The sequence below is a fragment of the Calliphora vicina genome, chromosome 2 (genome assembly GCF_958450345.1).
Source record: "Calliphora vicina chromosome 2, idCalVici1.1, whole genome shotgun sequence".
Taxonomy (NCBI): Eukaryota; Metazoa; Arthropoda; class Insecta; order Diptera; family Calliphoridae; genus Calliphora; species Calliphora vicina.
In genome coordinates, this window is record NC_088781.1 from 88541067 (window position 1) to 88567060 (window position 25994).

Sequence of the window (25994 nt, forward strand, 5' to 3'; positions counted from 1 at the left end):
CTCATGCAATCCAAATATAAACAAATTTAGCTTCCTAGCTCTTTAGGGGCCTCCAAAATTGCGATTTATATGAAGTCGTTAAAAACTGGGGTAATTTGGGACATTTTTCGAAAAATGTCTGATATACCCGCATATATATCGGGTACTATTTTAGCTAGCTACTTAAGTTATACCTTATTAGAAAGCTACAATCTCATATATATCAGGTACTATTAATCCTAGCTACTTAAGTTATACCTTATTAGAAAGCTACATTCTCATGCAATCCAAATATAAACAAATTTAGCTTCCTAGCTCTTTAGGGGCCTCCAAAATTGCGATTTATATGAAGTCGTTAAAAACTGGGGTAATTTGGGACATTTTTCGAAAAATGTCTGATATACCCGCATATATATCGGGTACTATTTATCCTAGCTACTTAAGTTATACCTTATTAGAAAGCTACGTTCTCATGCAATCCAAATATAAACAAATTTAGCTTCCTAGCTCTTTAGGGACATCCAAAATTGCGATTTATATGAAGTCGTTAAAAACTGGGGTAATTTTGGGACATTTTTCGAAAAATGTCCGATATACCCGCATATATATCAGGTACTATTAATCCTAGCTACTTAAGTTATACCTTATTAGAAATCTACATTCTCATGCAATCCAAATATAAACAAATTTAGCTTCCTAGCTCTTTAGGGACATCCAAAATTGCGATTTATATGAAGTCGTTATAGGAAGTCAAATATAAACAAATTTAGCTTCCTAGCTCTTTAGGGGCCTCCAAAATTGCGATTTATATGAAGTCGTTAAAAACTGGGGTAATTTGGGACATTTTTCGAAAAATGTCTGATATACCCGCATATATATCGGGTACTATTTATCCTAGCTACTTAAGTTATACCTTATTAGAAAGCTACGTTCTCATGCAATCCAAATATAAACAAATTTAGCTTTCTAGATCTTTAGGGACATCCAAAATTGCAATTTATATGAAGTCGTTAAAAACTGGGGTAATTTGGGGACATTTTTCGAAAAATGTCCGATATACCCGCATATATATCAGGTACTATTAATCCTAGCTACTTAAGTTATACCTTATTAGAAAGCTACATTCTCATGCAATCCAAATATAAACAAATTTAGCTTCCTAGCTCTTTAGGGGCCTCCAAAATTGCGATTTATATGAAGTCGTTAAAAGCTTGGGTAATTTTGGGACAGTTTTCGAAAAATGTCCGATATACCCGCATATATATCGGGTACTGTTTTAGCTAGCTACTTAAGTTATACCTTATTAGAAAACTACAATCTCGAGCAATCCAAATATAAAAAAATTGGCTTCCTAGCTCTTTAGGGACATCCAAAATTGCGATTTATATGAAGTCGTTAAAAACTGGGGTAATTTTGGGACATTTTTCGAAAAATGTCCGATATACCCGCATATATATCAGGTACTATTAATCCTAGCTACTTAAGTTATACCTTATTAGAAAGCTACATTCTCATGCAATCCAAATATAAACAAATTTAGCTTCCTAGCTCTTTAGGGGCCTCCAAAATTGCGATTTATATGAAGTCGTTAAAAACTGGGGTAATTTGGGACATTTTTCGAAAAATGTCTGATATGCCCGCATATATATCGGGTACTATTTTAGCTAGCTACTTAAGTTATACCTTATTAGAAAGCTACAATCTCATATATATCAGGTACTATTAATCCTAGCTACTTAAGTTATACATTATTAGAAAGCTACATTCTCATGCAATCCAAATATAAACAAATTTAGCTTCCTAGCTCTTTAGGGGCCTCCAAAATTGCGATTTATATGAAGTCGTTAAAAACTGGGGTAATTTGGGACATTTTTCGAAAAATGTCTGATATACCCGCATATATATCGGGTACTATTTTAGCTAGCTACTTAAGTTATACCTTATTAGAAAGCTACAATCTCATATATATCAGGTACTATTAATCCTAGCTACTTAAGTTATACCTTATTAGAAAGCTACATTCTCATGCAATCCAAATATAAACAAATTTAGCTTCCTAGCTCTTTAGGGGCCTCCAAAATTGCGATTTATATGAAGTCGTTAAAAACTGGGGTAATTTGGGACATTTTTCGAAAAATGTCTGATATGCCCGCATATATATCGGGTACTATTTTAGCTAGCTACTTAAGTTATACCTTATTAGAAAGCTACAATCTCATATATATCAGGTACTATTAATCCTAGCTACTTAAGTTATACATTATTAGAAAGCTACATTCTCATGCAATCCAAATATAAACAAATTTAGCTTCCTAGCTCTTTAGGGGCCTCCAAAATTGCGATTTATATGAAGTCGTTAAAAACTGGGGTAATTTGGGACATTTTTCGAAAAATGTCTGATATACCCGCATATATATCGGGTACTATTTTAGCTAGCTACTTAAGTTATACCTTATTAGAAAGCTACAATCTCATATATATCAGGTACTATTAATCCTAGCTACTTAAGTTATACCTTATTAGAAAGCTACATTCTCATGCAATCCAAATATAAACAAATTTACCTTCCTAGCTCTTTAGGGGCCTCCAAAATTGCGATTTATATGAAGTCGTTAAAAACTGGGGTAATTTGGGACATTTTTCGAAAAATGTCTGATATACCCGCATATATATCGGGTACTATTTATCCTAGCTACTTAAGTTATACCTTATTAGAAAGCTACGTTCTCATGCAATCCAAATATAAACAAATTTAGCTTCCTAGCTCTTTAGGGACATCCAAAATTGCGATTTATATGAAGTCGTTAAAAACTGGGGTAATTTTGGGACATTTTTCGAAAAATGTCCGATATACCCGCATATATATCAGGTACTATTAATCCTAGCTACTTAAGTTATACCTTATTAGAAATCTACATTCTCATGCAATCCAAATATAAACAAATTTAGCTTCCTAGCTCTTTAGGGACATCCAAAATTGCGATTTATATGAAGTCGTTATAGGAAGTCAAATATAAACAAATTTAGCTTCCTAGCTCTTTAGGGGCCTCCAAAATTGCGATTTATATGAAGTCGTTAAAAACTGGGGTAATTTGGGACATTTTTCGAAAAATGTCTGATATACCCGCATATATATCGGGTACTATTTATCCTAGCTACTTAAGTTATACCTTATTAGAAAGCTACGTTCTCATGCAATCCAAATATAAACAAATTTAGCTTTCTAGATCTTTAGGGACATCCAAAATTGCGATTTATATGAAGTCGTTAAAAACTGGGGTAATTTTGGGACATTTTTCGAAAAATGTCCGATATACCCGCATATATATCAGGTACTATTAATCCTAGCTACTTAAGTTATACCTTATTAGAAAGCTACATTCTCATGCAATCCAAATATAAACAAATTTAGCTTCCTAGCTCTTTAGGGGCCTCCAAAATTGCGATTTATATGAAGTCGTTAAAAGCTTGGGTAATTTTGGGACAGTTTTCGAAAAATGTCCGATATACCCGCATATATATCGGGTACTGTTTTAGCTAGCTACTTAAGTTATACCTTATTAGAAAACTACAATCTAGAGCAATCAAAATATAAAAAAATTTGGCTTTCTAGCTCTTTAGGGACATCCAAAATTGCGATTTATATGAAGTCGTTAAAAACTGGGGTAATTTTGGGACATTTTTCGAAAAATGTCCGATATACCCGCATATATATCAGGTACTATTAATCCTAGCTACTTAAGTTATACCTTATTAGAAAGCTACATTCTCATGCAATCCAAATATAAACAAATTTAGCTTCCTAGCTCTTTAGGGGCCTCCAAAATTGCGATTTATATGAAGTCGTTAAAAACTGGGGTAATTTGGGACATTTTTCGAAAAATGTCTGATATACCCGCATATATATCGGGTACTATTTTAGCTAGCTACTTAAGTTATACCTTATTAGAAAGCTACAATCTCAACAAATCCAAATATAAAAAAATTTAGCTTTCTGGCTCTTTAGGGGCCTCCAAAATTGCGATTTATATGAAGTCGTTAAAAACTTGGGTAATTTTGGGACAGTTTTCGAAAAATGTCCGATATACCCGCATATATATCGGGTACTGTTTTAGCTAGCTACTTAAGTTATACCTTATTAGAAAACTACAAATTTTGGGACAGTTTTCGAAAAATGTCCGATATACCCGCATATATATCGGGTACTGTTTTAGCTAGCTACTTAAGTTATACCTTATGAGAAAACTACAATCTCAAGCAATCCAAATATAAAAAAAATTGGCTTCCTAGCTCTTTAGGGACATCCAAAATTGCGATTTATATGAAGTCGTTAAAAACTGGGGTAATTTGGGACATTTTTCGAAAAATGTCTGATATACCCGCATATATATCGGGTACTATTTATCCTAGCTACTTAAGTTATACCTTATTAGAAAACTACAATCTCAAGCAATCCAAATATAAACAAATTTAGCTTCCTAGCTCTTTAGGGACATCCAAAATTGCGATTTATATGAAGTCGTTAAAAACTGGGGTAATTTTGGGACATTTGTCGAAAAATGTCCGATATACCCGCATATATATCAGGTACTATTAATCCTAGCTACTTAAGTTATACCTTATTAGAAAGCTACATTCTCATGCAATCCAAATATAAACAAATTTAGCTTCCTAGCTCTTTAGGGGCCTCCAAAATTGCGATTTATATGAAGTCGTTAAAATCTGGGGTAATTGGGACATTTTTCGAAAAATGTCTGATATACGCGCATATATATCGGGTACTATTTATCCTAGCTACTTAAGTTATACCTTATTAGAAAACTACAATCTCAAGCAATCCAAATATAAACAAATTTAGCTTCCTAGCTCTTTAGGGACATCCAAAATTGCGATTTATATGAAGTCGTTAAAAACTGGGGTAATTTTGGGACATTTGTCGAAAAATGTCCGATATACCCGCATATATATCAGGTACTATTAATCCTAGCTACTTAAGTTATACCTTATTAGAAAGCTACATTCTCATGCAATCCAAATATAAACAAATTTAGCTTCCTAGCTCTTTAGGGGCCTCCAAAATTGCGATTTATATGAAGTCGTTATAGGAAGTCAAATATAAACAAATTTAGCTTCCTAGCTCTTTAGGGGCCTCCAAAATTGCGATTTATATGAAGTCGTTAAAAACTGGGGTAATTTGGGACATTTTTCGAAAAATGTCTGATATACCCGCATATATATCGGGTACTATTTATCCTAGCTACTTAAGTTATACCTTATTAGAAAGCTACGTTCTCATGCAATCCAAATATAAACAAATTTAGCTTTCTAGCTCTTTAGGGACATCCAAAATTGCGATTTATATGAAGTCGTTAAAAACTGGGGTAATTTTGGGACATTTGTCGAAAAATGTCCGATATACCCGCATATATATCAGGTACTATTAATCCTAGCTACTTAAGTTATACCTTATTAGAAAGCTACATTCTCATGCAATCCAAATATAAACAAATTTAGCTTCCTAGCTCTTTACGGGCCTCCAAAATTGCGATTTATATGAAGTCGTTAAAAACTGGGGTAATTGGGACATTTTTCGAAAAATGTCTGATATACCCGCATATATATCGGGTACTATTTATCCTAGCTACGTTCTCGTGCAATCCAAATATAAACAAATTTAGCTTCCTAGCTCTTTAGGGACATCCAAAATTGCGATTTATATGAAGTCGTTAAAAACTTGGGTAATTTTGGGACAGTTTTCGAAAAATGTCCGATATACCCGCATATATATCGGGTACTGTTTTAGCTAGCTACTTAAGTTATACCTTATTAGAAAACTACAATCTCAAGCAATCCAAATATAAAAAAATTTGGCTTCCTAGCTCTTTAGGGACATCCAAAATTGCGATTTATATGAAGTCGTTAAAAACTGGGGTAATTTTGGGACATTTTTCGAAAAATGTCCGATATACCCGCATATATATCAGGTACTATTAATCCTAGCTACTTAAGTTATACCTTATTAGAAAGCTACATTCTCATGCAATCCAAATATAAACAAATTTAGCTTCCTAGCTCTTTAGGGGCCTCCAAAATTGCGATTTATATGAAGTCTTTAAAAACTGGGGTAATTTGGGACATTTTTCGAAACATGTCTGATATACCCGCATATATATCGGGTACTATTTTAGCTAGCTACTTAAGTTATACCTTATTAGAAAGCTACGTTCTCATGCAATCTAAATATAAATTTAGCTTCCTAGCTCTTTAGGGACATCCAAAATTGCGATTTATATGAAGTCGTTAAAAACTGGGGTAATTTTGGGACATTTTTCGAAAAATGTCCGATATACCCGCATATATATCAGGTACTATTAATCCTAGCTACTTAAGTTATACCTTATTAGAAAGCTACATTCTCATGCAATCCAAATATAAACAAATTTAGCTTCCTAGCTCTTTAGGGGCCTCCAAAATTGCGATTTATATGAAGTCGTTAAAAACTGGGGTAATTTGGGACATTTTTCGAAAAATGTCTGATATACCCGCATATATATCGGGTACTATTTATCCTAGCTACTTAAGTTATACCTTATTAGAAAGCTACGTTCTCATGCAATCCAAATATAAACAAATTTAGCTTCCTAGCTCTTTAGGGACATCCAAAATTGCGATTTATATGAAGTCGTTAAAAACTGGGGTAATTTTGGGACATTTTTCGAAAAATGTCCGATATACCCGCATATTTCATCAAAACGGGGTCCCTTCGACTCTACTTGATTGTTCGCACGTAGTGAACTACCACGTAAACCATAACCCGCATATATATCAGGTACTATTAATCCTAGCTACTTAAGTTATACCTTATTAGAAATCTACATTCTCATGCAATCCAAATATAAACAAATTTAGCTTCCTAGCTCTTTAGGGACATCCAAAATTGCGATTTATATGAAGTCGTTATAGGAAGTCAAATATAAACAAATTTAGCTTCCTAGCTCTTTAGGGGCCTCCAAAATTGCGATTTATATGAAGTCGTTAAAAACTGGGGTAATTTGGGACATTTTTCGAAAAATGTCTGATATACCCGCATATATATCGGGTACTATTTATCCTAGCTACTTAAGTTATACCTTATTATGTAATGTTAGCTTTTCATAACTTATAATTTCATTAAAAAATACCTTTAATTCAAAATCAAAATAAGAGCTACAGTTTCTACTGTAACAATTCTTTTAAGACATTGCACTATGATATGGCAAACATGTTTCATTGCCAGTGGCCACGACTGTATTTCAATACATGTAAACGCAGGTTGACGCAACTTATCGCAATGTGTAAACCCAGCTAGTTGCAATGATGTACACTTTTTATTTTTGAAGAATTTCAACCCTGATGCATATAATTGTCGGTTTTTCGTCTTCCGGTGGACATATAAATTTCTTTTTACACCAACTTTCATCGCATTAAGTCGTATGAACTAAAAATTCAACAATAGATTTTGTAAAAGTTGCAACAAAGTCTGATTTTTATAATTTACCCTATTGAGACAACAATATTAATAAGTTTATATTTGAAAATAACGAAACAGGTAAAATTCTTTAATAGAATAAAAATATTTTAGTTGTGATAATTAGTGACCTTTTTTCAAACAGAAAACTCACAAATCAAAATTGTGTTTCCAGAATGTGTTTGGAGAATATAATATTTTGATAAATCCAGATTTGATGAATATTGGTTTTAAAATTTGTAAATATCGTTATGGTGTTATATAAAATTTTTGAATTTTATATAACACCATAACGATATTTACAAATTTTAAAACCAATATTCATCAAATCTGGATTTATCAAAATATTATATTCTCCAAACACATTCTGGAAACACAATTTGGATCATCATCAGAATGCATTGGTTATTGCAACTGCATGGTAAATCGTTAATATCAATATTTTAATTTACACATACTTTCAACCTAATTAAATGCAATAGTTTCTAATCAATTTTGTTAAAAAAAGAAAAAATTTCATCTACATTATCCCGACTACCTCCTGTTTAAAATTCGGTTTCTTCAACTTAACCTAAAATAAATAGTGGCTTAAATTAAATTTCTTTTATACATTTGCTACTTAAAAATATTGTGGTGACTTAACATATAGTGTGCTAAATTCAATTAAATAAACCTATCGTTAAAACTTAAACAGATTCAATTTCCGAACATAAATATCTAATTTAAAACCTAATCTATATATTATATCACAGATCAAAAATTCTCTAAATTACCTAACTACATTTTCTACTACCCTAAACTATCTAAAATCTACATAAAACTAAAAAAAAAAATATTGCACTATGAGTATTTAAAATATTGAAATTAACTAAAGTAATAATATTTACATTAAGAATCATTTAATTATTATGATATTTTTATTTAGATTTAAAATTTTACAAAATCCATCATTACATTAAGTGAACACCCCTATTGGAAATTGCAAAACAAAGATATATTTTTTCTAATCTATAAACCTAAATAGAAACAAAGAATATAAAGTATAAAGAATGTGCATTTTAACATAATTTGGAATATTTTTCAAAAATATTTCATGATGCGGGGGGAAAGATAGAAGGAAAGGATAGAGAAACAATGAGCGTAAGAATTCGTGGCTCTCATCGTTCGTACTTCTGTATATTTGTGAATACTTTAGTATGCGTGTGTGTATATGCATTGATAATTTTCGTTGCTTGATCAAATATTTATTTCTTTTTGTAAACTTAGTCTGTCGTCAGCTTTTAACAAAGAAGGGTGATAGCGGATGTTTTAAATTTTTGTGAACGCAGATGAATTATATACATATGTATATTTTTTTTAATGCATTTTTATGTATGAAATTTTTTGTCTTACTATTAGCTTCATTAATATATTTATTAAATATAAGTATTTATACAATATTTGTATTATTTTGTAATAAAAATTTATACAAAATATTTCGCAATGGATGCGAATAAAAAAAAAAAAAATTCTTTGCCATCAGGCGTAAAATGTTGCATAAAAACATGCCAAAAATCTAAACGACAATTTAAAGGTTTAAAAATGTTTAAATTTCCTTCTTCAGACAGGATGCTAGGACAAATTTGGCGGGAGAAATGTCGAATTCCTGAGAAGGATTTCGATAAAAATCTTTACATATGCGATAATCATTTTTCGAGTACATATGTTGGGAGAAAAAAATTAAAGGCGGATGCCATTCCAACTGAAAACATGGACGCAAATGACGAGGAATCGGAAGATCTTACCTTAGAGTTTCGTTTTTCCCCAAAAAATGTAGAATGTAAAAGTGTTGAAGCCCCCTTTTGCACAAATTGCGAAAAACAAATGCAACTAGTAAATCAGTATAGAAAAAAATATTCCAATCTCCTAAAAAAATACCAAAAAAGTAGAGAAATTTTAAAATCGAAGAGACGCACTAAATGTGTAAGAAAGTTTAGTCGTAAAAATGAAGAAAAGTCTCTTAGAAAATCGATTGATAGTTTAAAAAATATTGGCGTAGAAAGCAAAACCTTTTGTAAGCTTCTGTTGACCTCTCGGCCAAAGGAATATTCTGAAGAAGTTAAATATTTAGCCCAGAATATATTTTACAAATCCCAATCCACATATTTTTTTTTAAGGGATAAATTAAATTTACGTCTGCCACATGTTTCCACCTTAAATCGGTGGGCACCAATTAAATTCCTTCAACCAGGATTAAAAAATAATGCTTTTGAATCCGTTAAGCAAAAATGCGCCCAGTTGGATGACAGAGATGCGAAGCATATGGTCTTAATAATGGATGAGATGAGCATTAGAAAAGAGTTGAGGTATAATGCAAATCTGGATTTAGTAGATGGGTTCGAAACCCTAGCATTTGAAAGAACCAATAGAATTGGCACCCATGTCTGTGTTTTTATGATTAAGTCCATTTTTTCTAATTTTACGATAATTTTAAATTATTTCATTTCCCAAAACGGTTTATCTGCAGATACATTAAGTGAAATCGTAAAGGAAAATATTAAGATTTTGGAAAGCATTGGTATAAAAATTTGTGTCCTAGTATGCGATCAAGGCTCAACAAACCGAAAATGTTTTTCCAACCTTAATGTATCTGTGGATAAACCGTTTTTTGAAATAAATTGTCAAAAAATTTTTTGTATGTATGATTTCCCCCACCTGGTTAAGTCTTTGCGGAATGGGTGGTTAAAATGTGACTTAAAAACACCGGATGGAACTGTAAGCTTCCAAGTAATTAAAGAACTGTATGAAATGGAAGAAAATGCAAAAACTAAAATGTGCCCAAAGTTGACAAGGCAACACATTTGTCCTAATACTTTTGAAAAAATGCGAGTTAAATTTGCAACACAAATTTTTAGCAAAACTGTTACCGCTGCCATTAAAACTATATGCGAAACTACAAAATTTAAGAAGAGTTCCGCAGAATTGGCATTGTCTACAGCACAGTTTGTGGAAAAAATCGACAAAATTTTCGATTGTCTTAATAGTGGCTCTCTTTACGGTGATAACTGTTATAGATCTGCAATTCAGCTAAACAGTGAAGCACATAAATTTATAATTTTTTTTTTAGAATATTTAGAAAAGGTGGAATTTGTGGACCAAAAGAAGCGTGTTTTCTTTTTAAATGGGATGAAGCTCACCCTTAATTCAGTTCTTATGTTAATTAATGAAATTTTAAAGGAAGGGAGTGATGTATACTTCTTGATGACAAAATCACTGAATCAAGACAAATTGGAAAACACGTTTTCTGTATTGCGCCAAAAAGGGGGAAACAATAACAACCCATCCGTAGCCGAAGTAAATAATATTTTGGCAAAAATTATGGCGATTAAAATAGTTCAGTCAAGCTCTTCTAGCAACTGTGAGCCTGTACAGGACGAGATAATGCAAGTTGATGCTGACTTTGAACCAGATTTATCTATTAAACATAAAGAACCAAGTTGCAATAAAATTGACGATGTTGATGTTGATTTTGACAGCCACATATATGCAAATTGTTTTTTGGAAGATGTTTTCGATAATTCTGCTTCTATAAATTTCGAACTTGTTTCGATGAGATACTTTGTTGGATATGTAGCATTTAAAGTCATTCCAAAATTACAATGTGAAAAATGTAGTGGTGAATTGAGAAAGATGGATGAAGTTGTAACAGCTCCAAGCGAGCTTTTTATATACTTTAAAAATTATCAATCGCTAACGGATTTTGGAAATTTAGTTGCTCCATCAGATAAATTAATGGATGTAAGCAAAAAACACATTTTAATATTTCATAAAATCTTTAAAGCTGAACCCCAAAAAATTGGTATAAAATCCTTTATTATTGAGTCATGTAAACGTTTGACCCCAGAGTGGTTTGCCGACGCTTGTTTTGAACACAAAATAAAAGTATTGGACTTTCTACTATTAGTACTTCTCCGAAAGCATTGCTCTTGGTTTATAGAAAAAGGAAATTCCAAAAAAAGAAAAATACAAATTTTATCAAACGAATAATTATATTTAATTTATTAAAAAATAATAACTATAAAATACTGTTTAATGCTTAAGAATAAAAAGTGAAAAATAACTTAAATTTTTCGTATTTAAAAAATGATTTTATTTATTCTTAATAAAACAGAAACAAAAAAGTTACTTTTTAATTTTAGAATAAATACACAAAAAAAGATGTTCAAGATAAAAAAATTTTCAAAAACAACTTGAAAAAAACTCTAAAACAACCTTTAAAAAAAATTATAAAAACATTTTTTAAAAAAAAAAAAATATATATAAATTGCTCATTAATGAAATATTTTTCTTTTGGGATAATCCATGTCAAAACTATTTTATTACAAAAATACATATATATATATAATTAAAAAATATTAATTTTCATTAAACAAAGAAGTTGTGAATTTTTTGTAAATAATAAAACGCTCTTTTAATTACTAAAATTTTTATTTCTTAAAACACAAATAATAATTAAAAAAAAAAGAAAAAAAAACAAACTTAAAAATGAAAACATTTCTAAAATAATTTTTTTTCATTTTTTATAAAAAAAATCTCTATCAAAACTATGTTTTAAAAAAAATGAATTTTTTTTATTTACTTTAATTTTTTTAAAAACTCCATTTTTTTTCTAAAAACACAAATAATAATTAATTAAAAAAAAACAAACTTAAAAATGAATATACAGTACGGGCTCGATTTGCGCAACCGAAAGGAAATCGGGCTGGTTGCAATCTTCAAAATGTTGCAATAACCGACCACCAAATATAGTACTATTTTGATATATTTTTACCAAAAACATGCACTTTTCTTGATGATTAAGTAATCAATTATTTTAATTAAAAAGAAAAAGTTCAAATAATACAATAAAATTAATAAATAACTCAAAAAAATATTTGATATCAAATTTAAGGCAAAATTTCATAAAATAATAAACAAAGTCAAAATTAAAATTTCCCAGTATTCAGTATAAAAATTTTATATTTAAAGAAAAAAGGGAATAAAATGAAAAGAGAACAAAAAATAAGTTCTAAATAATGTTTTATTTGAAATAAAAAAATTAAAGTTGCACTTATCACGACTTTTTTTTTGAAAAAAGTTGCAGTTATAAAGACTGTAATGTTAAAAAATAGGCTGTTGCGCTAATCGGTCAGTTGCAATAATAGGTAGTTGCACAAATCGAGCCCGTACTGTATTTCTAAAATAATTTTTTTTTATTTTTTATAAAAAAAATCTCTATCAAAACTATGTTTAAAAAAAAATGAATTTTTTTATTTACTTTAATTTTTTTAAAAACTCCATTTTTTTACTTTAATAAGCCTTTATGTGTTTTGAACACTTTTTTAAAAAAAGGATTGTTGATAAATAAACAATTTTTCAAAGATTTCCATTGAAGCAGAAAATTTTCTATTAAAATAAAAAAATTATCAAAAATTGTTCTATTAAAGAAGAAAATTTTTCAACAATTTTCTATTAAAATAATGAATTTATCAAAAAAAATATATAAAATAGAACATTTTCTATTAAAATAAAAAATTATCAAAAATTTTCCATTTAAGAAAATAGAAAATTTATCAAAAAGTTTCCATTAAAATGGAAAATTTATCAAAAATGTTCTTTTAAAATAATGAATTATCAAAAAAATTCTTTAAATAGAAAATTTATCAAAAAATTTCCATTTAAATAAAAAATTCATCAAAAAGTTTGCATTAAAATGAACATTTTTTAAAATAAAAAATTTATCAAAAATTTTCTATTAAAATAAAAAATTATTAAAAATTTTTCATTTAAATAGAAAATTCATCAAAAACTTTCCATTAAATGGAAAATTAAAGTAGAAAATTTATCAAAAATTTTGCATCAAAAAGAAAATTTCCATTAAAAAAGAAAATTTTTCAAAAATTTTCTATTAAAATTTATCAAAACTTTTCCATTAAAATATAAAATTTATCAAAAATTGTTAAAATATAAAATTGATCAATAATTTTACATTTAAGTAAATAGAAAATTCATCAATAATTTACCATTAAAATTGAAAATTTATCAAAAAATTTATACCTATTACAATAAAAAAGTATCAAAAAATTTTCAATTAAAAAGGGAAATTTCTCAAAAATTTTCTATTAAAATAGAAAAATTATCAAAAAAGTAAAATAATAAAAAAGAATTTGTCAAAGATTTTTTATTAAAATGGATAATTTATAGATCTTTTTAATTAAAATTGTTTAAAAGTTAAAATAATGAAATTAAAAATTTATCAAAAATTTTCTAATAAAATGTAGAATGTATGTGTCTATAGTTTTTACAGAAAATTTTCGAAAAATTTATTTTTTTATAGAACAGTTTTTTTTATTTAAAGAATATTAATATTTTTAAATTGTTGTTCAAAGTTCTTTTAGACAGAAATACAAATTTTTCAAATACTAAAAGAAGTTATTTTTTTCAGCAACCAAAATGATCAAAGAATATACACATACAAATATACTGACATAAACAAATACGTACGATGAGAGCCACACATTGTTACGCTCATTGTTTTGGCTTCTTTTCCTTCTGTCTTCCCTCCCGCCAGGAGAATTGTTTTTAAAAATATTCATATAACATACATAATCGTACAAACGTACGATGAGGCAACACATTGTTACGCTCTTTGTTTGTGTTTATTTTCCTTCTGTCTTCCCCCCCTAATCAAGAAATGATTTTTAAAAAAGATTTTGGTGAGAGCGTCGTAATGGTCGTAAAGTTAAAACCGGCCATAAGAAATTTTACTTCTACATAATGCGCATTCTTTATATCCATATTCTTTGGTATAACTTAAGTAGCTAGCTAAAATAGTACCCGATATATATGCGGGTATATCAGACATTTTTCGAAAAATGTCCCAAATTACCCCAGTTTTTAACGACTTCATATAAATCGCTAAAATAGTACCCGATATATATGCGGGTATATCAGACATTTTTCGAAAAATTTCCCAAATTACCCCAGTTTTTAACGACTTCATATAAATCACAATTTTGGAGGCCCCTAAAGAGCTAGGAAGCTAAATTTGTTTATATTTGGATTGCATGAGAATGTAGCTTTCTAATAAGGTATAACTTAAGTAGCTAGGATTAATAGTACCTGATATATATGCGGGTATATCGGACATTTTTCGAAAAATGTCCCAAAATTACCCCAGTTTTTAACGACTTCATATAAATCGCAATTTTGGATGTCCCTAAAGAGCTAGGAAGCCAAATTTGTTTATATTTGGATTGCTTGAGATTGTAGTTTTCTAATAAGGTATAACTTAAGTAGCTAGCTAAAACAGTACCCGATATAAATGCGGGTATATCGGACATTTTTCGAAAACTATCCCAAAATTACCCCAGTTTTTAACGACTTCATATAAATCGCAATTTTGGAGGCCCCTAAAGAGCCAGGAAGCTAAATTTTTTTATATTTAAATTTCTTGAGATTGTAGCTTTCTAATAAGGTATAACTTAAGTAGCTAGCTAAAATAGTACCCGATATATATGCGGGTATATCAGACATTTTTCGAAAAATGTCCCAAATTACCCCAGTTTTTAACGACTTCATATAAATCGCAATTTTGGAGGCCCCTAAAGAGCTAGGAAGCTAAATTTGTTTATATTTGGATTGCATGAGAATGTAGCTTTCTAATAAGGTATAACTTAAGTAGCTAGGATTAATAGTACCTGATATATATGCGGGTATATCGGACATTTTTCGAAAAATGTCCCAAAATTACCCCAGTTTTTAACGACTTCATATAAATCGCAATTTTGGATGTCCCTTAAGAGCTAGGAAGCCAAATTTTTTTATATTTGGATTGCTTGAGATTGTAGTTTTCTAATAAGGTATAACTTAAGTAGCTAGGATAAATAGTACCCGATATATATGCGGGTATATCAGACATTTTTCGAAAAATGTCCCAAAATTACCCCAGTTTTTAACGACTTCATATAAATCGCAATTTTGGAGGCCCCTAAAGAGCCAGGAAGCTAAATTTTTTTATATTTGGATTTCTTGAGATTGTAGCTTTCTAATAAGGTATAACCAAAGAATATAAAGTATAAAGAATGTGCATTTTAACATAATTTGGAATATTTTTCAAAAATATTTCATGATGCGGGGGGAAAGATAGAAGGAAAGGATAGAGAAACAATGAGCGTAAGAATTCGTGGCTCTCATCGTTCGTACTTCTGTATATTTGTGAATACTTTAGTATGCGTGTGTGTATATGCATTGATAATTTTCGTTGCTTGATCAAATATTTATTTCTTTTTGTAAACTTAGTCTGTCGTCAGCTTTTAACAAAGAAGGGTGATAGCGGATGTTTTAAACTTTTGTGAACGCAGATGAATTATATACATATGTATATTTTTTTTAATGCATTTTTATGTATGAAATTTTTTGTCTTACTATTAGCTTCATTAATATATTTATTAAATATAAGTATTTATACAATATTTGTATTATTTTGTAATAAAAATTTATACAAAATATTTCGCAATGGATGCGAATAAAAAAAAAAAAAATTCTTTGCCATCAGGCGTAAAATGTTGCATAAAAACATGCCAAAAATCTAAACGACAATTTAAAGGTTTAAAAATGTTTAAATTTCCTTCTTCAGACAGGATGCTAGGACAAATTTGGCGGGAGAAATGTCGAATTCCTGAGAAGGATTTCGATAAAAATCTTTACATATGCGATAATCATTTTTCGAGTACATATGTTGGGAGAAAAAAATTAAAGGCGGATGCCATTCCAACTGAAAACATGGACGCAAATGACGAGGAATCGGAAGATCTTACCTTAGAGTTTCGTTTTTCCCCAAAAAATGTAGAATGTAAAAGTGTTGAAGCCCCCTTTTGCACAAATTGCGAAAAACAAATGCAACTAGTAAATCAGTATAGAAAAAAATATTCCAATCTCCTAAAAAAATACCAAAAAAGTAGAGAAATTTTAAAATCGAAGAGACGCACTAAATGTGTAAGAAAGTTTAGTCGTAAAAATGAAGAAAAGTCTCTTAGAAAATCGATTGATAGTTTAAAAAATATTGGCGTAGAAAGCAAAACCTTTTGTAAGCTTCTGTTGACCTCTCGGCCAAAGGAATATTCTGAAGAAGTTAAATATTTAGCCCAGAATATATTTTACAAATCCCAATCCACATATTTTTTTTTAAGGGATAAATTAAATTTACGTCTGCCACATGTTTCCACCTTAAATCGGTGGGCACCAATTAAATTCCTTCAACCAGGATTAAAAAATAATGCTTTTGAATCCGTTAAGCAAAAATGCGCCCAGTTGGATGACAGAGATGCGAAGCATATGGTCTTAATAATGGATGAGATGAGCATTAGAAAAGAGTTGAGGTATAATGCAAATCTGGATTTAGTAGATGGGTTCGAAACCCTAGCATTTGAAAGAACCAATAGAATTGGCACCCATGTCTGTGTTTTTATGATTAAGTCCATTTTTTCTAATTTTACGATAATTTTAAATTATTTCATTTCCCAAAACGGTTTATCTGCAGATACATTAAGTGAAATCGTAAAGGAAAATATTAAGATTTTGGAAAGCATTGGTATAAAAATTTGTGTCCTAGTATGCGATCAAGGCTCAACAAACCGAAAATGTTTTTCCAACCTTAATGTATCTGTGGATAAACCGTTTTTTGAAATAAATTGTCAAAAAATTTTTTGTATGTATGATTTCCCCCACCTGGTTAAGTCTTTGCGGAATGGGTGGTTAAAATGTGACTTAAAAACACCGGATGGAACTGTAAGCTTCCAAGTAATTAAAGAACTGTATGAAATGGAAGAAAATGCAAAAACTAAAATGTGCCCAAAGTTGACAAGGCAACACATTTGTCCTAATACTTTTGAAAAAATGCGAGTTAAATTTGCAACACAAATTTTTAGCAAAACTGTTACCGCTGCCATTAAAACTATATGCGAAACTACAAAATTTAAGAAGAGTTCCGCAGAATTGGCATTGTCTACAGCACAGTTTGTGGAAAAAATCGACAAAATTTTCGATTGTCTTAATAGTGGCTCTCTTTACGGTGATAACTGTTATAGATCTGCAATTCAGCTAAACAGTGAAGCACATAAATTTATAATTTTTTTTTTAGAATATTTAGAAAAGGTGGAATTTGTGGACCAAAAGAAGCGTGTTTTCTTTTTAAATGGGATGAAGCTCACCCTTAATTCAGTTCTTATGTTAATTAATGAAATTTTAAAGGAAGGGAGTGATGTATACTTCTTGATGACAAAATCACTGAATCAAGACAAATTGGAAAACACGTTTTCTGTATTGCGCCAAAAAGGGGGAAACAATAACAACCCATCCGTAGCCGAAGTAAATAATATTTTGGCAAAAATTATGGCGATTAAAATAGTTCAGTCAAGCTCTTCTAGCAACTGTGAGCCTGTACAGGACGAGATAATGCAAGTTGATGCTGACTTTGAACCAGATTTATCTATTAAACATAAAGAACCAAGTTGCAATAAAATTGACGATGTTGATGTTGATTTTGACAGCCACATATATGCAAATTGTTTTTTGGAAGATGTTTTCGATAATTCTGCTTCTATAAATTTCGAACTTGTTTCGATGAGATACTTTGTTGGATATGTAGCATTTAAAGTCATTCCAAAATTACAATGTGAAAAATGTAGTGGTGAATTGAGAAAGATGGATGAAGTTGTAACAGCTCCAAGCGAGCTTTTTATATACTTTAAAAATTATCAATCGCTAACGGATTTTGGAAATTTAGTTGCTCCATCAGATAAATTAATGGATGTAAGCAAAAAACACATTTTAATATTTCATAAAATCTTTAAAGCTGAACCCCAAAAAATTGGTATAAAATCCTTTATTATTGAGTCATGTAAACGTTTGACCCCAGAGTGGTTTGCCGACGCTTGTTTTGAACACAAAATAAAAGTATTGGACTTTCTACTATTAGTACTTCTCCGAAAGCATTGCTCTTGGTTTATAGAAAAAGGAAATTCCAAAAAAAGAAAAATACAAATTTTATCAAACGAATAATTATATTTAATTTATTAAAAAATAATAACTATAAAATACTGTTTAATGCTTAAGAATAAAAAGTGAAAAATAACTTAAATTTTTCGTATTTAAAAAATGATTTTATTTATTCTTAATAAAACAGAAACAAAAAAGTTACTTTTTAATTTTAGAATAAATACACAAAAAAAGATGTTCAAGATAAAAAAATTTTCAAAAACAACTTGAAAAAAACTCTAAAACAACCTTTAAAAAAAATTATAAAAACATTTTTTAAAAAAAAAAAAATATATATAAATTGCTCATTAATGAAATATTTTTCTTTTGGGATAATCCATGTCAAAACTATTTTATTACAAAAATACATATATATATATAATTAAAAAATATTAATTTTCATTAAACAAAGAAGTTGTGAATTTTTTGTAAATAATAAAACGCTCTTTTAATTACTAAAATTTTTATTTCTTAAAACACAAATAATAATTAAAAAAAAAAGAAAAAAAAACAAACTTAAAAATGAAAACATTTCTAAAATAATTTTTTTTCATTTTTTATAAAAAAAATCTCTATCAAAACTATGTTTTAAAAAAAATGAATTTTTTTTATTTACTTTAATTTTTTTAAAAACTCCATTTTTTTTCTAAAAACACAAATAATAATTAATTAAAAAAAAACAAACTTAAAAATGAATATACAGTACGGGCTCGATTTGCGCAACCGAAAGGAAATCGGGCTGGTTGCAATCTTCAAAATGTTGCAATAACCGACCACCAAATATAGTACTATTTTGATATATTTTTACCAAAAACATGCACTTTTCTTGATGATTAAGTAATCAATTATTTTAATTAAAAAGAAAAAGTTCAAATAATACAATAAAATTAATAAATAACTCAAAAAAATATTTGATATCAAATTTAAGGCAAAATTTCATAAAATAATAAACAAAGTCAAAATTAAAATTTCCCAGTATTCAGTATAAAAATTTTATATTTAAAGAAAAAAGGGAATAAAATGAAAAGAGAACAAAAAATAAGTTCTAAATAATGTTTTATTTGAAATAAAAAAATTAAAGTTGCACTTATCACGACTTTTTTTTTGAAAAAAGTTGCAGTTATAAAGACTGTAATGTTAAAAAATAGGCTGTTGCGCTAATCGGTCAGTTGCAATAATAGGTAGTTGCACAAATCGAGCCCGTAAGAAAATAGAAAATTTATCAAAAAGTTTCCATTAAAATGGAAAATTTATCAAAAATGTTCTTTTAAAATAATGAATTATCAAAAAAATTCTTTAAATAGAAAATTTATCAAAAAATTTCCATTTAAATAAAAAATTCATCAAAAAGTTTGCATTAAAATGAACATTTTTTAAAATAAAAAATTTATCAAAAATTTTCTATTAAAATAAAAAATTATTAAAAATTTTTCATTTAAATAGAAAATTCATCAAAAACTTTCCATTAAATGGAAAATTAAAGTAGAAAATTTATCAAAAATTTTGCATCAAAAAGAAAATTTCCATTAAAAAAGAAAATTTTTCAAAAATTTTCTATTAAAATTTATCAAAACTTTTCCATTAAAATATAAAATTTATCAAAAATTGTTAAAATATAAAATTGATCAATAATTTTACATTTAAGTAAATAGAAAATTCATCAATAATTTACCATTAAAATTGAAAATTTATCAAAAAATTTATACCTATTACAATAAAAAAGTATCAAAAAATTTTCAATTAAAAAGGGAAATTTCTCAAAAATTTTCTATTAAAATAGAAAAATTATCAAAAAAGTAAAATAATAAAAAAGAATTTGTCAAAGATTTTTTATTAAAATGGATAATTTATAGATCTTTTTAATTAAAATTGTTTAAAAGTTAAAATAATGAAATTAAAAATTTATCAAAAATTTTCTAATAAAATGTAGAATGTATGTGTCTATAGTTTTTACAGAAAATTTTCGAAAAATTTATTTTTTTATAGAACAGTTTTTTTTATTTAAAGAATATTAATATTTTTAAATTGTTGTTCAAAGTTCTTTTAGACAGAAATACAAATTTTTCAAATACTAAAAGAAGTTATTTTTTTCAGCAACCAAAATGATCAAAGAATATACACATACAAATATACTGACATAAACAAATACGTACGATGAGAGCCACACATTGTTACGCTCATTGTTTTGGCTTCTTTTCCTTCTGTCTTCCCTCCCGCCAGGAGAATTGTTTTTAAAAATATTCATATAACATACATAATCGTACAAACGTACGATGAGGCAACACATTGTTACGCTCTTTGTTTGTGTTTATTTTCCTTCTGTCTTCCCCCCCTAATCAAGAAATGATTTTTAAAAAAGATTTTGGTGAGAGCGTCGTAATGGTCGTAAAGTTAAAACCGGCCATAAGAAATTTTACTTCTACATAATGCGCATTCTTTATATCCATATTCTTTGATAGAAACCACAGCTTGCAGATTGAAGAGGCCTCATCATTCAGCAGTTGCAGAGTAATATACATAAATTGGTGAGTCAAGTTTAAATTGTTTTTATGTTTTGCAATTCTCAATTATAAGTATCATAAGAGTAAACATAATTCCCAAACATTAACATTATTCGGTGTAAGAGACTTTATTATAAGTAGTTGTAAACTCTTTTGTTTTAATTTTTTTTCATTACGCGATTTATAAGGGAATACTGTAAGGCAAATTATGATTTTTGTTCTTTCTTTAATTGGTGTTTTTTGTTTGTTTTGTTTATTAAACAAAAAACACTCCAATATTCTGCATACAATTTTTTTGTTTTCTTTTCACTCATTTTTTTTTTTTAATTTAGAGATCAATTTTAATAAAGAGAGAGAGATTATTATTGGAAAGAATGTTTAATTGAGCGAATTGTATCTTTTGTAATTTTTTTCTTTAATTCTTTTTCTTTATTTTTTTTTTAATTTACATTTCACTGTTTTTTTATATCTTCAACTGATATTTTGTTTGCATACCCTACAGTAGGTCATATACATATTATTTCTGTTTTGTAATTAATTGAATACTTTCAAATTAGGGATATTAAGTTAGATTTTTACCATCTAGTAATGAAATTTAAGCACTATATATCAATATGAGATTTAATCATAGAATAATTTAAGAATACATTATGTTTATTTTTTTTTAAATATGAATAAAAATAAAAACTTGAATATGAATCTGTAAATTAGTTGATATTCTTTACATGATGTGAACAGATAGGCAAGGTAGGCTACTTTGGGATCTTAGTTTTGAAATGATACGCGCTAAGATCATTAGGCTGGGAGGGTAATGAAGCGTAGTCCCTAAGAACATCACGGGAATTAATAAATATAGACATTTCTTTACCTTAAACTCTGGTTGATTACCTTTTCATAGTTTCTATACATATATAGTTGATTAAAAATGGGGTTTCTTATCATCAAGTTTATAAGTACAATCAACTTGCTCGGTCCACTATTGCTTTTAGTTTCATTTAAGGGAGTCTATAATAATTATTTATGTGTGGCATTACTTTCTGGGAAAAGGGAATTGAGGAGACAAGAACCTCCCCAACCGACTGATTGCTAGCACAATCAATGGCTCCCGCTAGTCACTCTATTCTCTGCACCATCTTATTTTTTTTTTTTCATACAATAATATCCCAGAAACTTCTTATCATTTGATGTCGTGTTCATTACATAAATTGGCGCCCAACGTGGGGCAAAGGAATTTTGATGTTAATTGTTGCAGAACAAAAACAGATCCATTTCAATGCTCTTATTTTTTTTTACCTATATTTCATTCGTAGATTTCAATCGCAATAGATTTTAAAATTTTATATATTTTTGTCTTATTTATATAGTTTGAATAACTTTACTTTTCATATGGATTTTCGGCCAGTTGATTGTTCGATTTGTTCGACCTATGATAATTTTAAAGTTTTTTTTAGCTTATTAATAACCGAATGTATATGTAAATTTTAATATTTATATTAGTTTTCAAAAGTTGATAATATTTGTTAGATTTTTGCGCGGAGTTATCAATGTGCTGTTTTGTCTTGGATTTACAATATATTTGCTGAAATGCTAATTCTTGTCCAGCCAAATCAGTATTGTATAATAGTACAATAAGAGAAAATTTAACATTGATTTGTAACAAAATCTAGTAAATTAATTAAGTTTTGAAAATTCCATAGCTCAGTTTTCTTACCTAAATCAACCATTGTCGTTAAAATTATTACTTTGTCTATCTGTGTCACATCAATATGTAAAGATTTATATTTGAATTTTTTGAAACAAGTGTATAAATATATATACGTTTACTAGAGAAACTTGTTAACTTTATCAAGATTTTCTGACTAAATTTTTTTTTTTTCAAACATTACTTTTTGTTTAAACGAAATCTTGATATAAACAAATAATGATGGAACATTCACCACAATCCTCAGCGGTACAACCAGCTGCACCGTTAGTCCCTGATAATGACATTTGCAAAATTTGTAATGATAAATTGTCTGAAGGTCAAGAATGTATGATTATTTCAAAATGTAATCATGTTTTTCATAATCATTGTATTGAAAGTTATCTTTCGCATTCTTCTGAATGTCCAGATTGCTCAAGACCTTGTTCTTTATCCGAACTAAAGAAAATTAACATTCAAACTAGATTCCAAGCCTTTGAAAAGCCATTTGAAAAGCCATTGGTAAAGCCAAAATCAGGTCGTGGTAAACCTCGCGGTGCGATGGCCAAACATCCGAATACTCGAAATTATGCTAGGCAGTTGTTTAATGAACCATCTCAGAATACTACTGACGAGGTAAATCTGAATCCTGAAACTGAACCGGTGCCTCCTGTAACTCCTGTCCACAACCAATATCCCACTAATGAAAATCCGAATAGTTCGCAACACACTCGGGTTCGAAGACTCAACCAGGTTCAACAATCTGTAGATTACGTACAAATTAATCAAATAATTGAAAATACAGTTTCTCGTCTTTTAAGTAATCTAAATTTAATGACTAATCCTGCACAAAATTCACATTCCCACATTCAGACCAACCAAAATTCATTTCCAGTAGAACCAATATTAACCCAAACAACACAAAGACCTATTAGTCAACCATATTTTAACGCTTCCAGTTCAAGACCCAGTATGCCATCTCATTCCCATAATTCTTCAAATTCACGTGGAAATTTTAACAGTTCCTTTGAGGAAAATTTTACCCTAAGATCTGACAGAATTACGTCGATCATACAGAATTGGAATATTAAATTCGATGGATCTATACAAGGAATAAGTGTAGATGAATTCTTATATAGGGTAAAAGTTTTAACTCGAGAACATTTCAACAACGATTTCTCATTGATTTGCAAAAACTTGCATGTTTTGTTAAGTGGTCGTGCTAGGGAATGGTATTGGAGATACCACAAACAAGTTGAAACTCTTGGGTGGAATGAATTTTGTGAAGCTTTGAAATATCAATACAAAGATTTTAAGTCTAGTTTTGATATTTATGAAGAGCTACGCAATAGGAAAATGAAACACAATGAAACTTTTGAAATGTTTTACGATTCCGTGTCTACTATACTAGATCGTTTAGAAAAACCTATTCCTGAGTCGGAATTAGTTGAAATTTTATCACGCAACCTTCGTCCGGAAATCCGTCATGAACTACTTTACGTACCAATTTATTCGATAGCACATTTACGTAAGTTAGTCCAGATGAGGGAAAATCTTTTAGGTGATGATTATTTCCGCAAAAATGCAAATACAAAACCTATACCTTATATGGGATTGAGACGTCAAGTAGCAGAGGTTGACTATCCCGAAGAAAAGGCTACTGTAGATTTATCTAGCCCACCCGAAATTTCTATAAATGCATTGCAACATACCGTTAAATGCTGGAATTGTGAGCAAGTAGGCCACTTCTGGGAGGATTGTTTGCAAGAAAGAATAGTTTTTTGTTACGGCTGCGGTGAAAAGGGTACTTACAAACCGCAATGTTCTAAATGCTCCACTAAAAGACTCATTTCAAAAAACTTTCAAACTTCAAATCACCCACAACACCGCCCATAGAAAATGTTCCTCAAAATTCAAATTTTCAACCTGATCCTACACCTTTGAATTTCGACCTTACGCAATTGTACCCTGATATGAATTCAAAAAACTCTGATTTGACATGTGTGAACCCTGATAATAATTATACTTCTAGTGATGAAATCACCATTTTAAATAATAATAAAGTTCCCTTATTACATCCTATTATACCTTTTCATAAAAAATGGGAGAATTACATTATTAAAAAGAATCAAATTTTTAATGTAGATGCTCTAGCTAACAACTTGTTAAAGAAACCAAAACGTTCAACTCTTCGTTTAAGAAATTACTACAAGAAAATGAAGTTTACTTCAAATATTATTTTGTCGTCTATTATAAGTAGCAATTCCGACAAACGTTACTATGCTAAAGTTAAATTTCTCAACTTTGATGAATTAGGTTTGCTAGACACAGGAGCAAATGTTTCTTGCATAGGATCCGATTTGGCCAGTCAAGATTTTTCCAATTTTAAAGAATTTGTTAACCTAAACTCTTATGTTAAAACGGCCGATGGTAAAATGCAAAAAGTTGTAGGATATTTACATTTAGATGTTTTGTTCAAAAACCAATCAAGAAAACTTAAAATTTTAATAGTCCCATCTATAACTCAAAAACTGATTCTCGGTCTCGATTTTTGGAAGGCCTTTAATCTGGCTCCAGAAGTCTTTGGTGATGTAGTGTTGTCATCTAATAGGGAAACCGAATCTCTAAAATTATCGGACCTATCATCTTTTAGTGTTTGTTCTCAAGCTTTACCCGAGTTTCAAAGCAATTCGTCAAATCCTGAGAATTCTACGGAATATCCTTTAAATCCAACTCAAAGGCAGCAATTGAATGCCATTGTGGAATTATTTCCAAACTTTGAGAAGCAGGGATTGGGACGAACAGCTCTAATTGAACATGATATTGATGTTGGTATGGCTGTCCCCGTAAAACAAAGATTCTATCCAGTATCTCCGGCCGTCGAGAAACTAATGTTTCAGGAGATTGATAGAATGCTCGCGTTAGGTGTTATTGAGCCCTCTAATTCCCCGTGGAGTTCGCCCATGCGCTTAGTTTTGAAGCCAAACAAAATTCGCTTATGCCTTGATGCTAGGAGACTGAATCAGGTAACACAAAAAGATGCTTACCCTCTACCAAATATTGAGGGCATCTTCTCTAGACTACCCCAGGCAAATTTGATATCTAAACTTGATCTTAAGGATGCATACTGGCAAGTTGGCCTTACTGAAAAATCTAAACCATTAACTGCTTTTATAGTCCCAGGCCGTCCTTTATATCAACTCGTTGTCATGCCATTCGGCCTCTGCAACGCGCCTTCAACAATGTGTAGGTTAATGGATCAATTGATCCC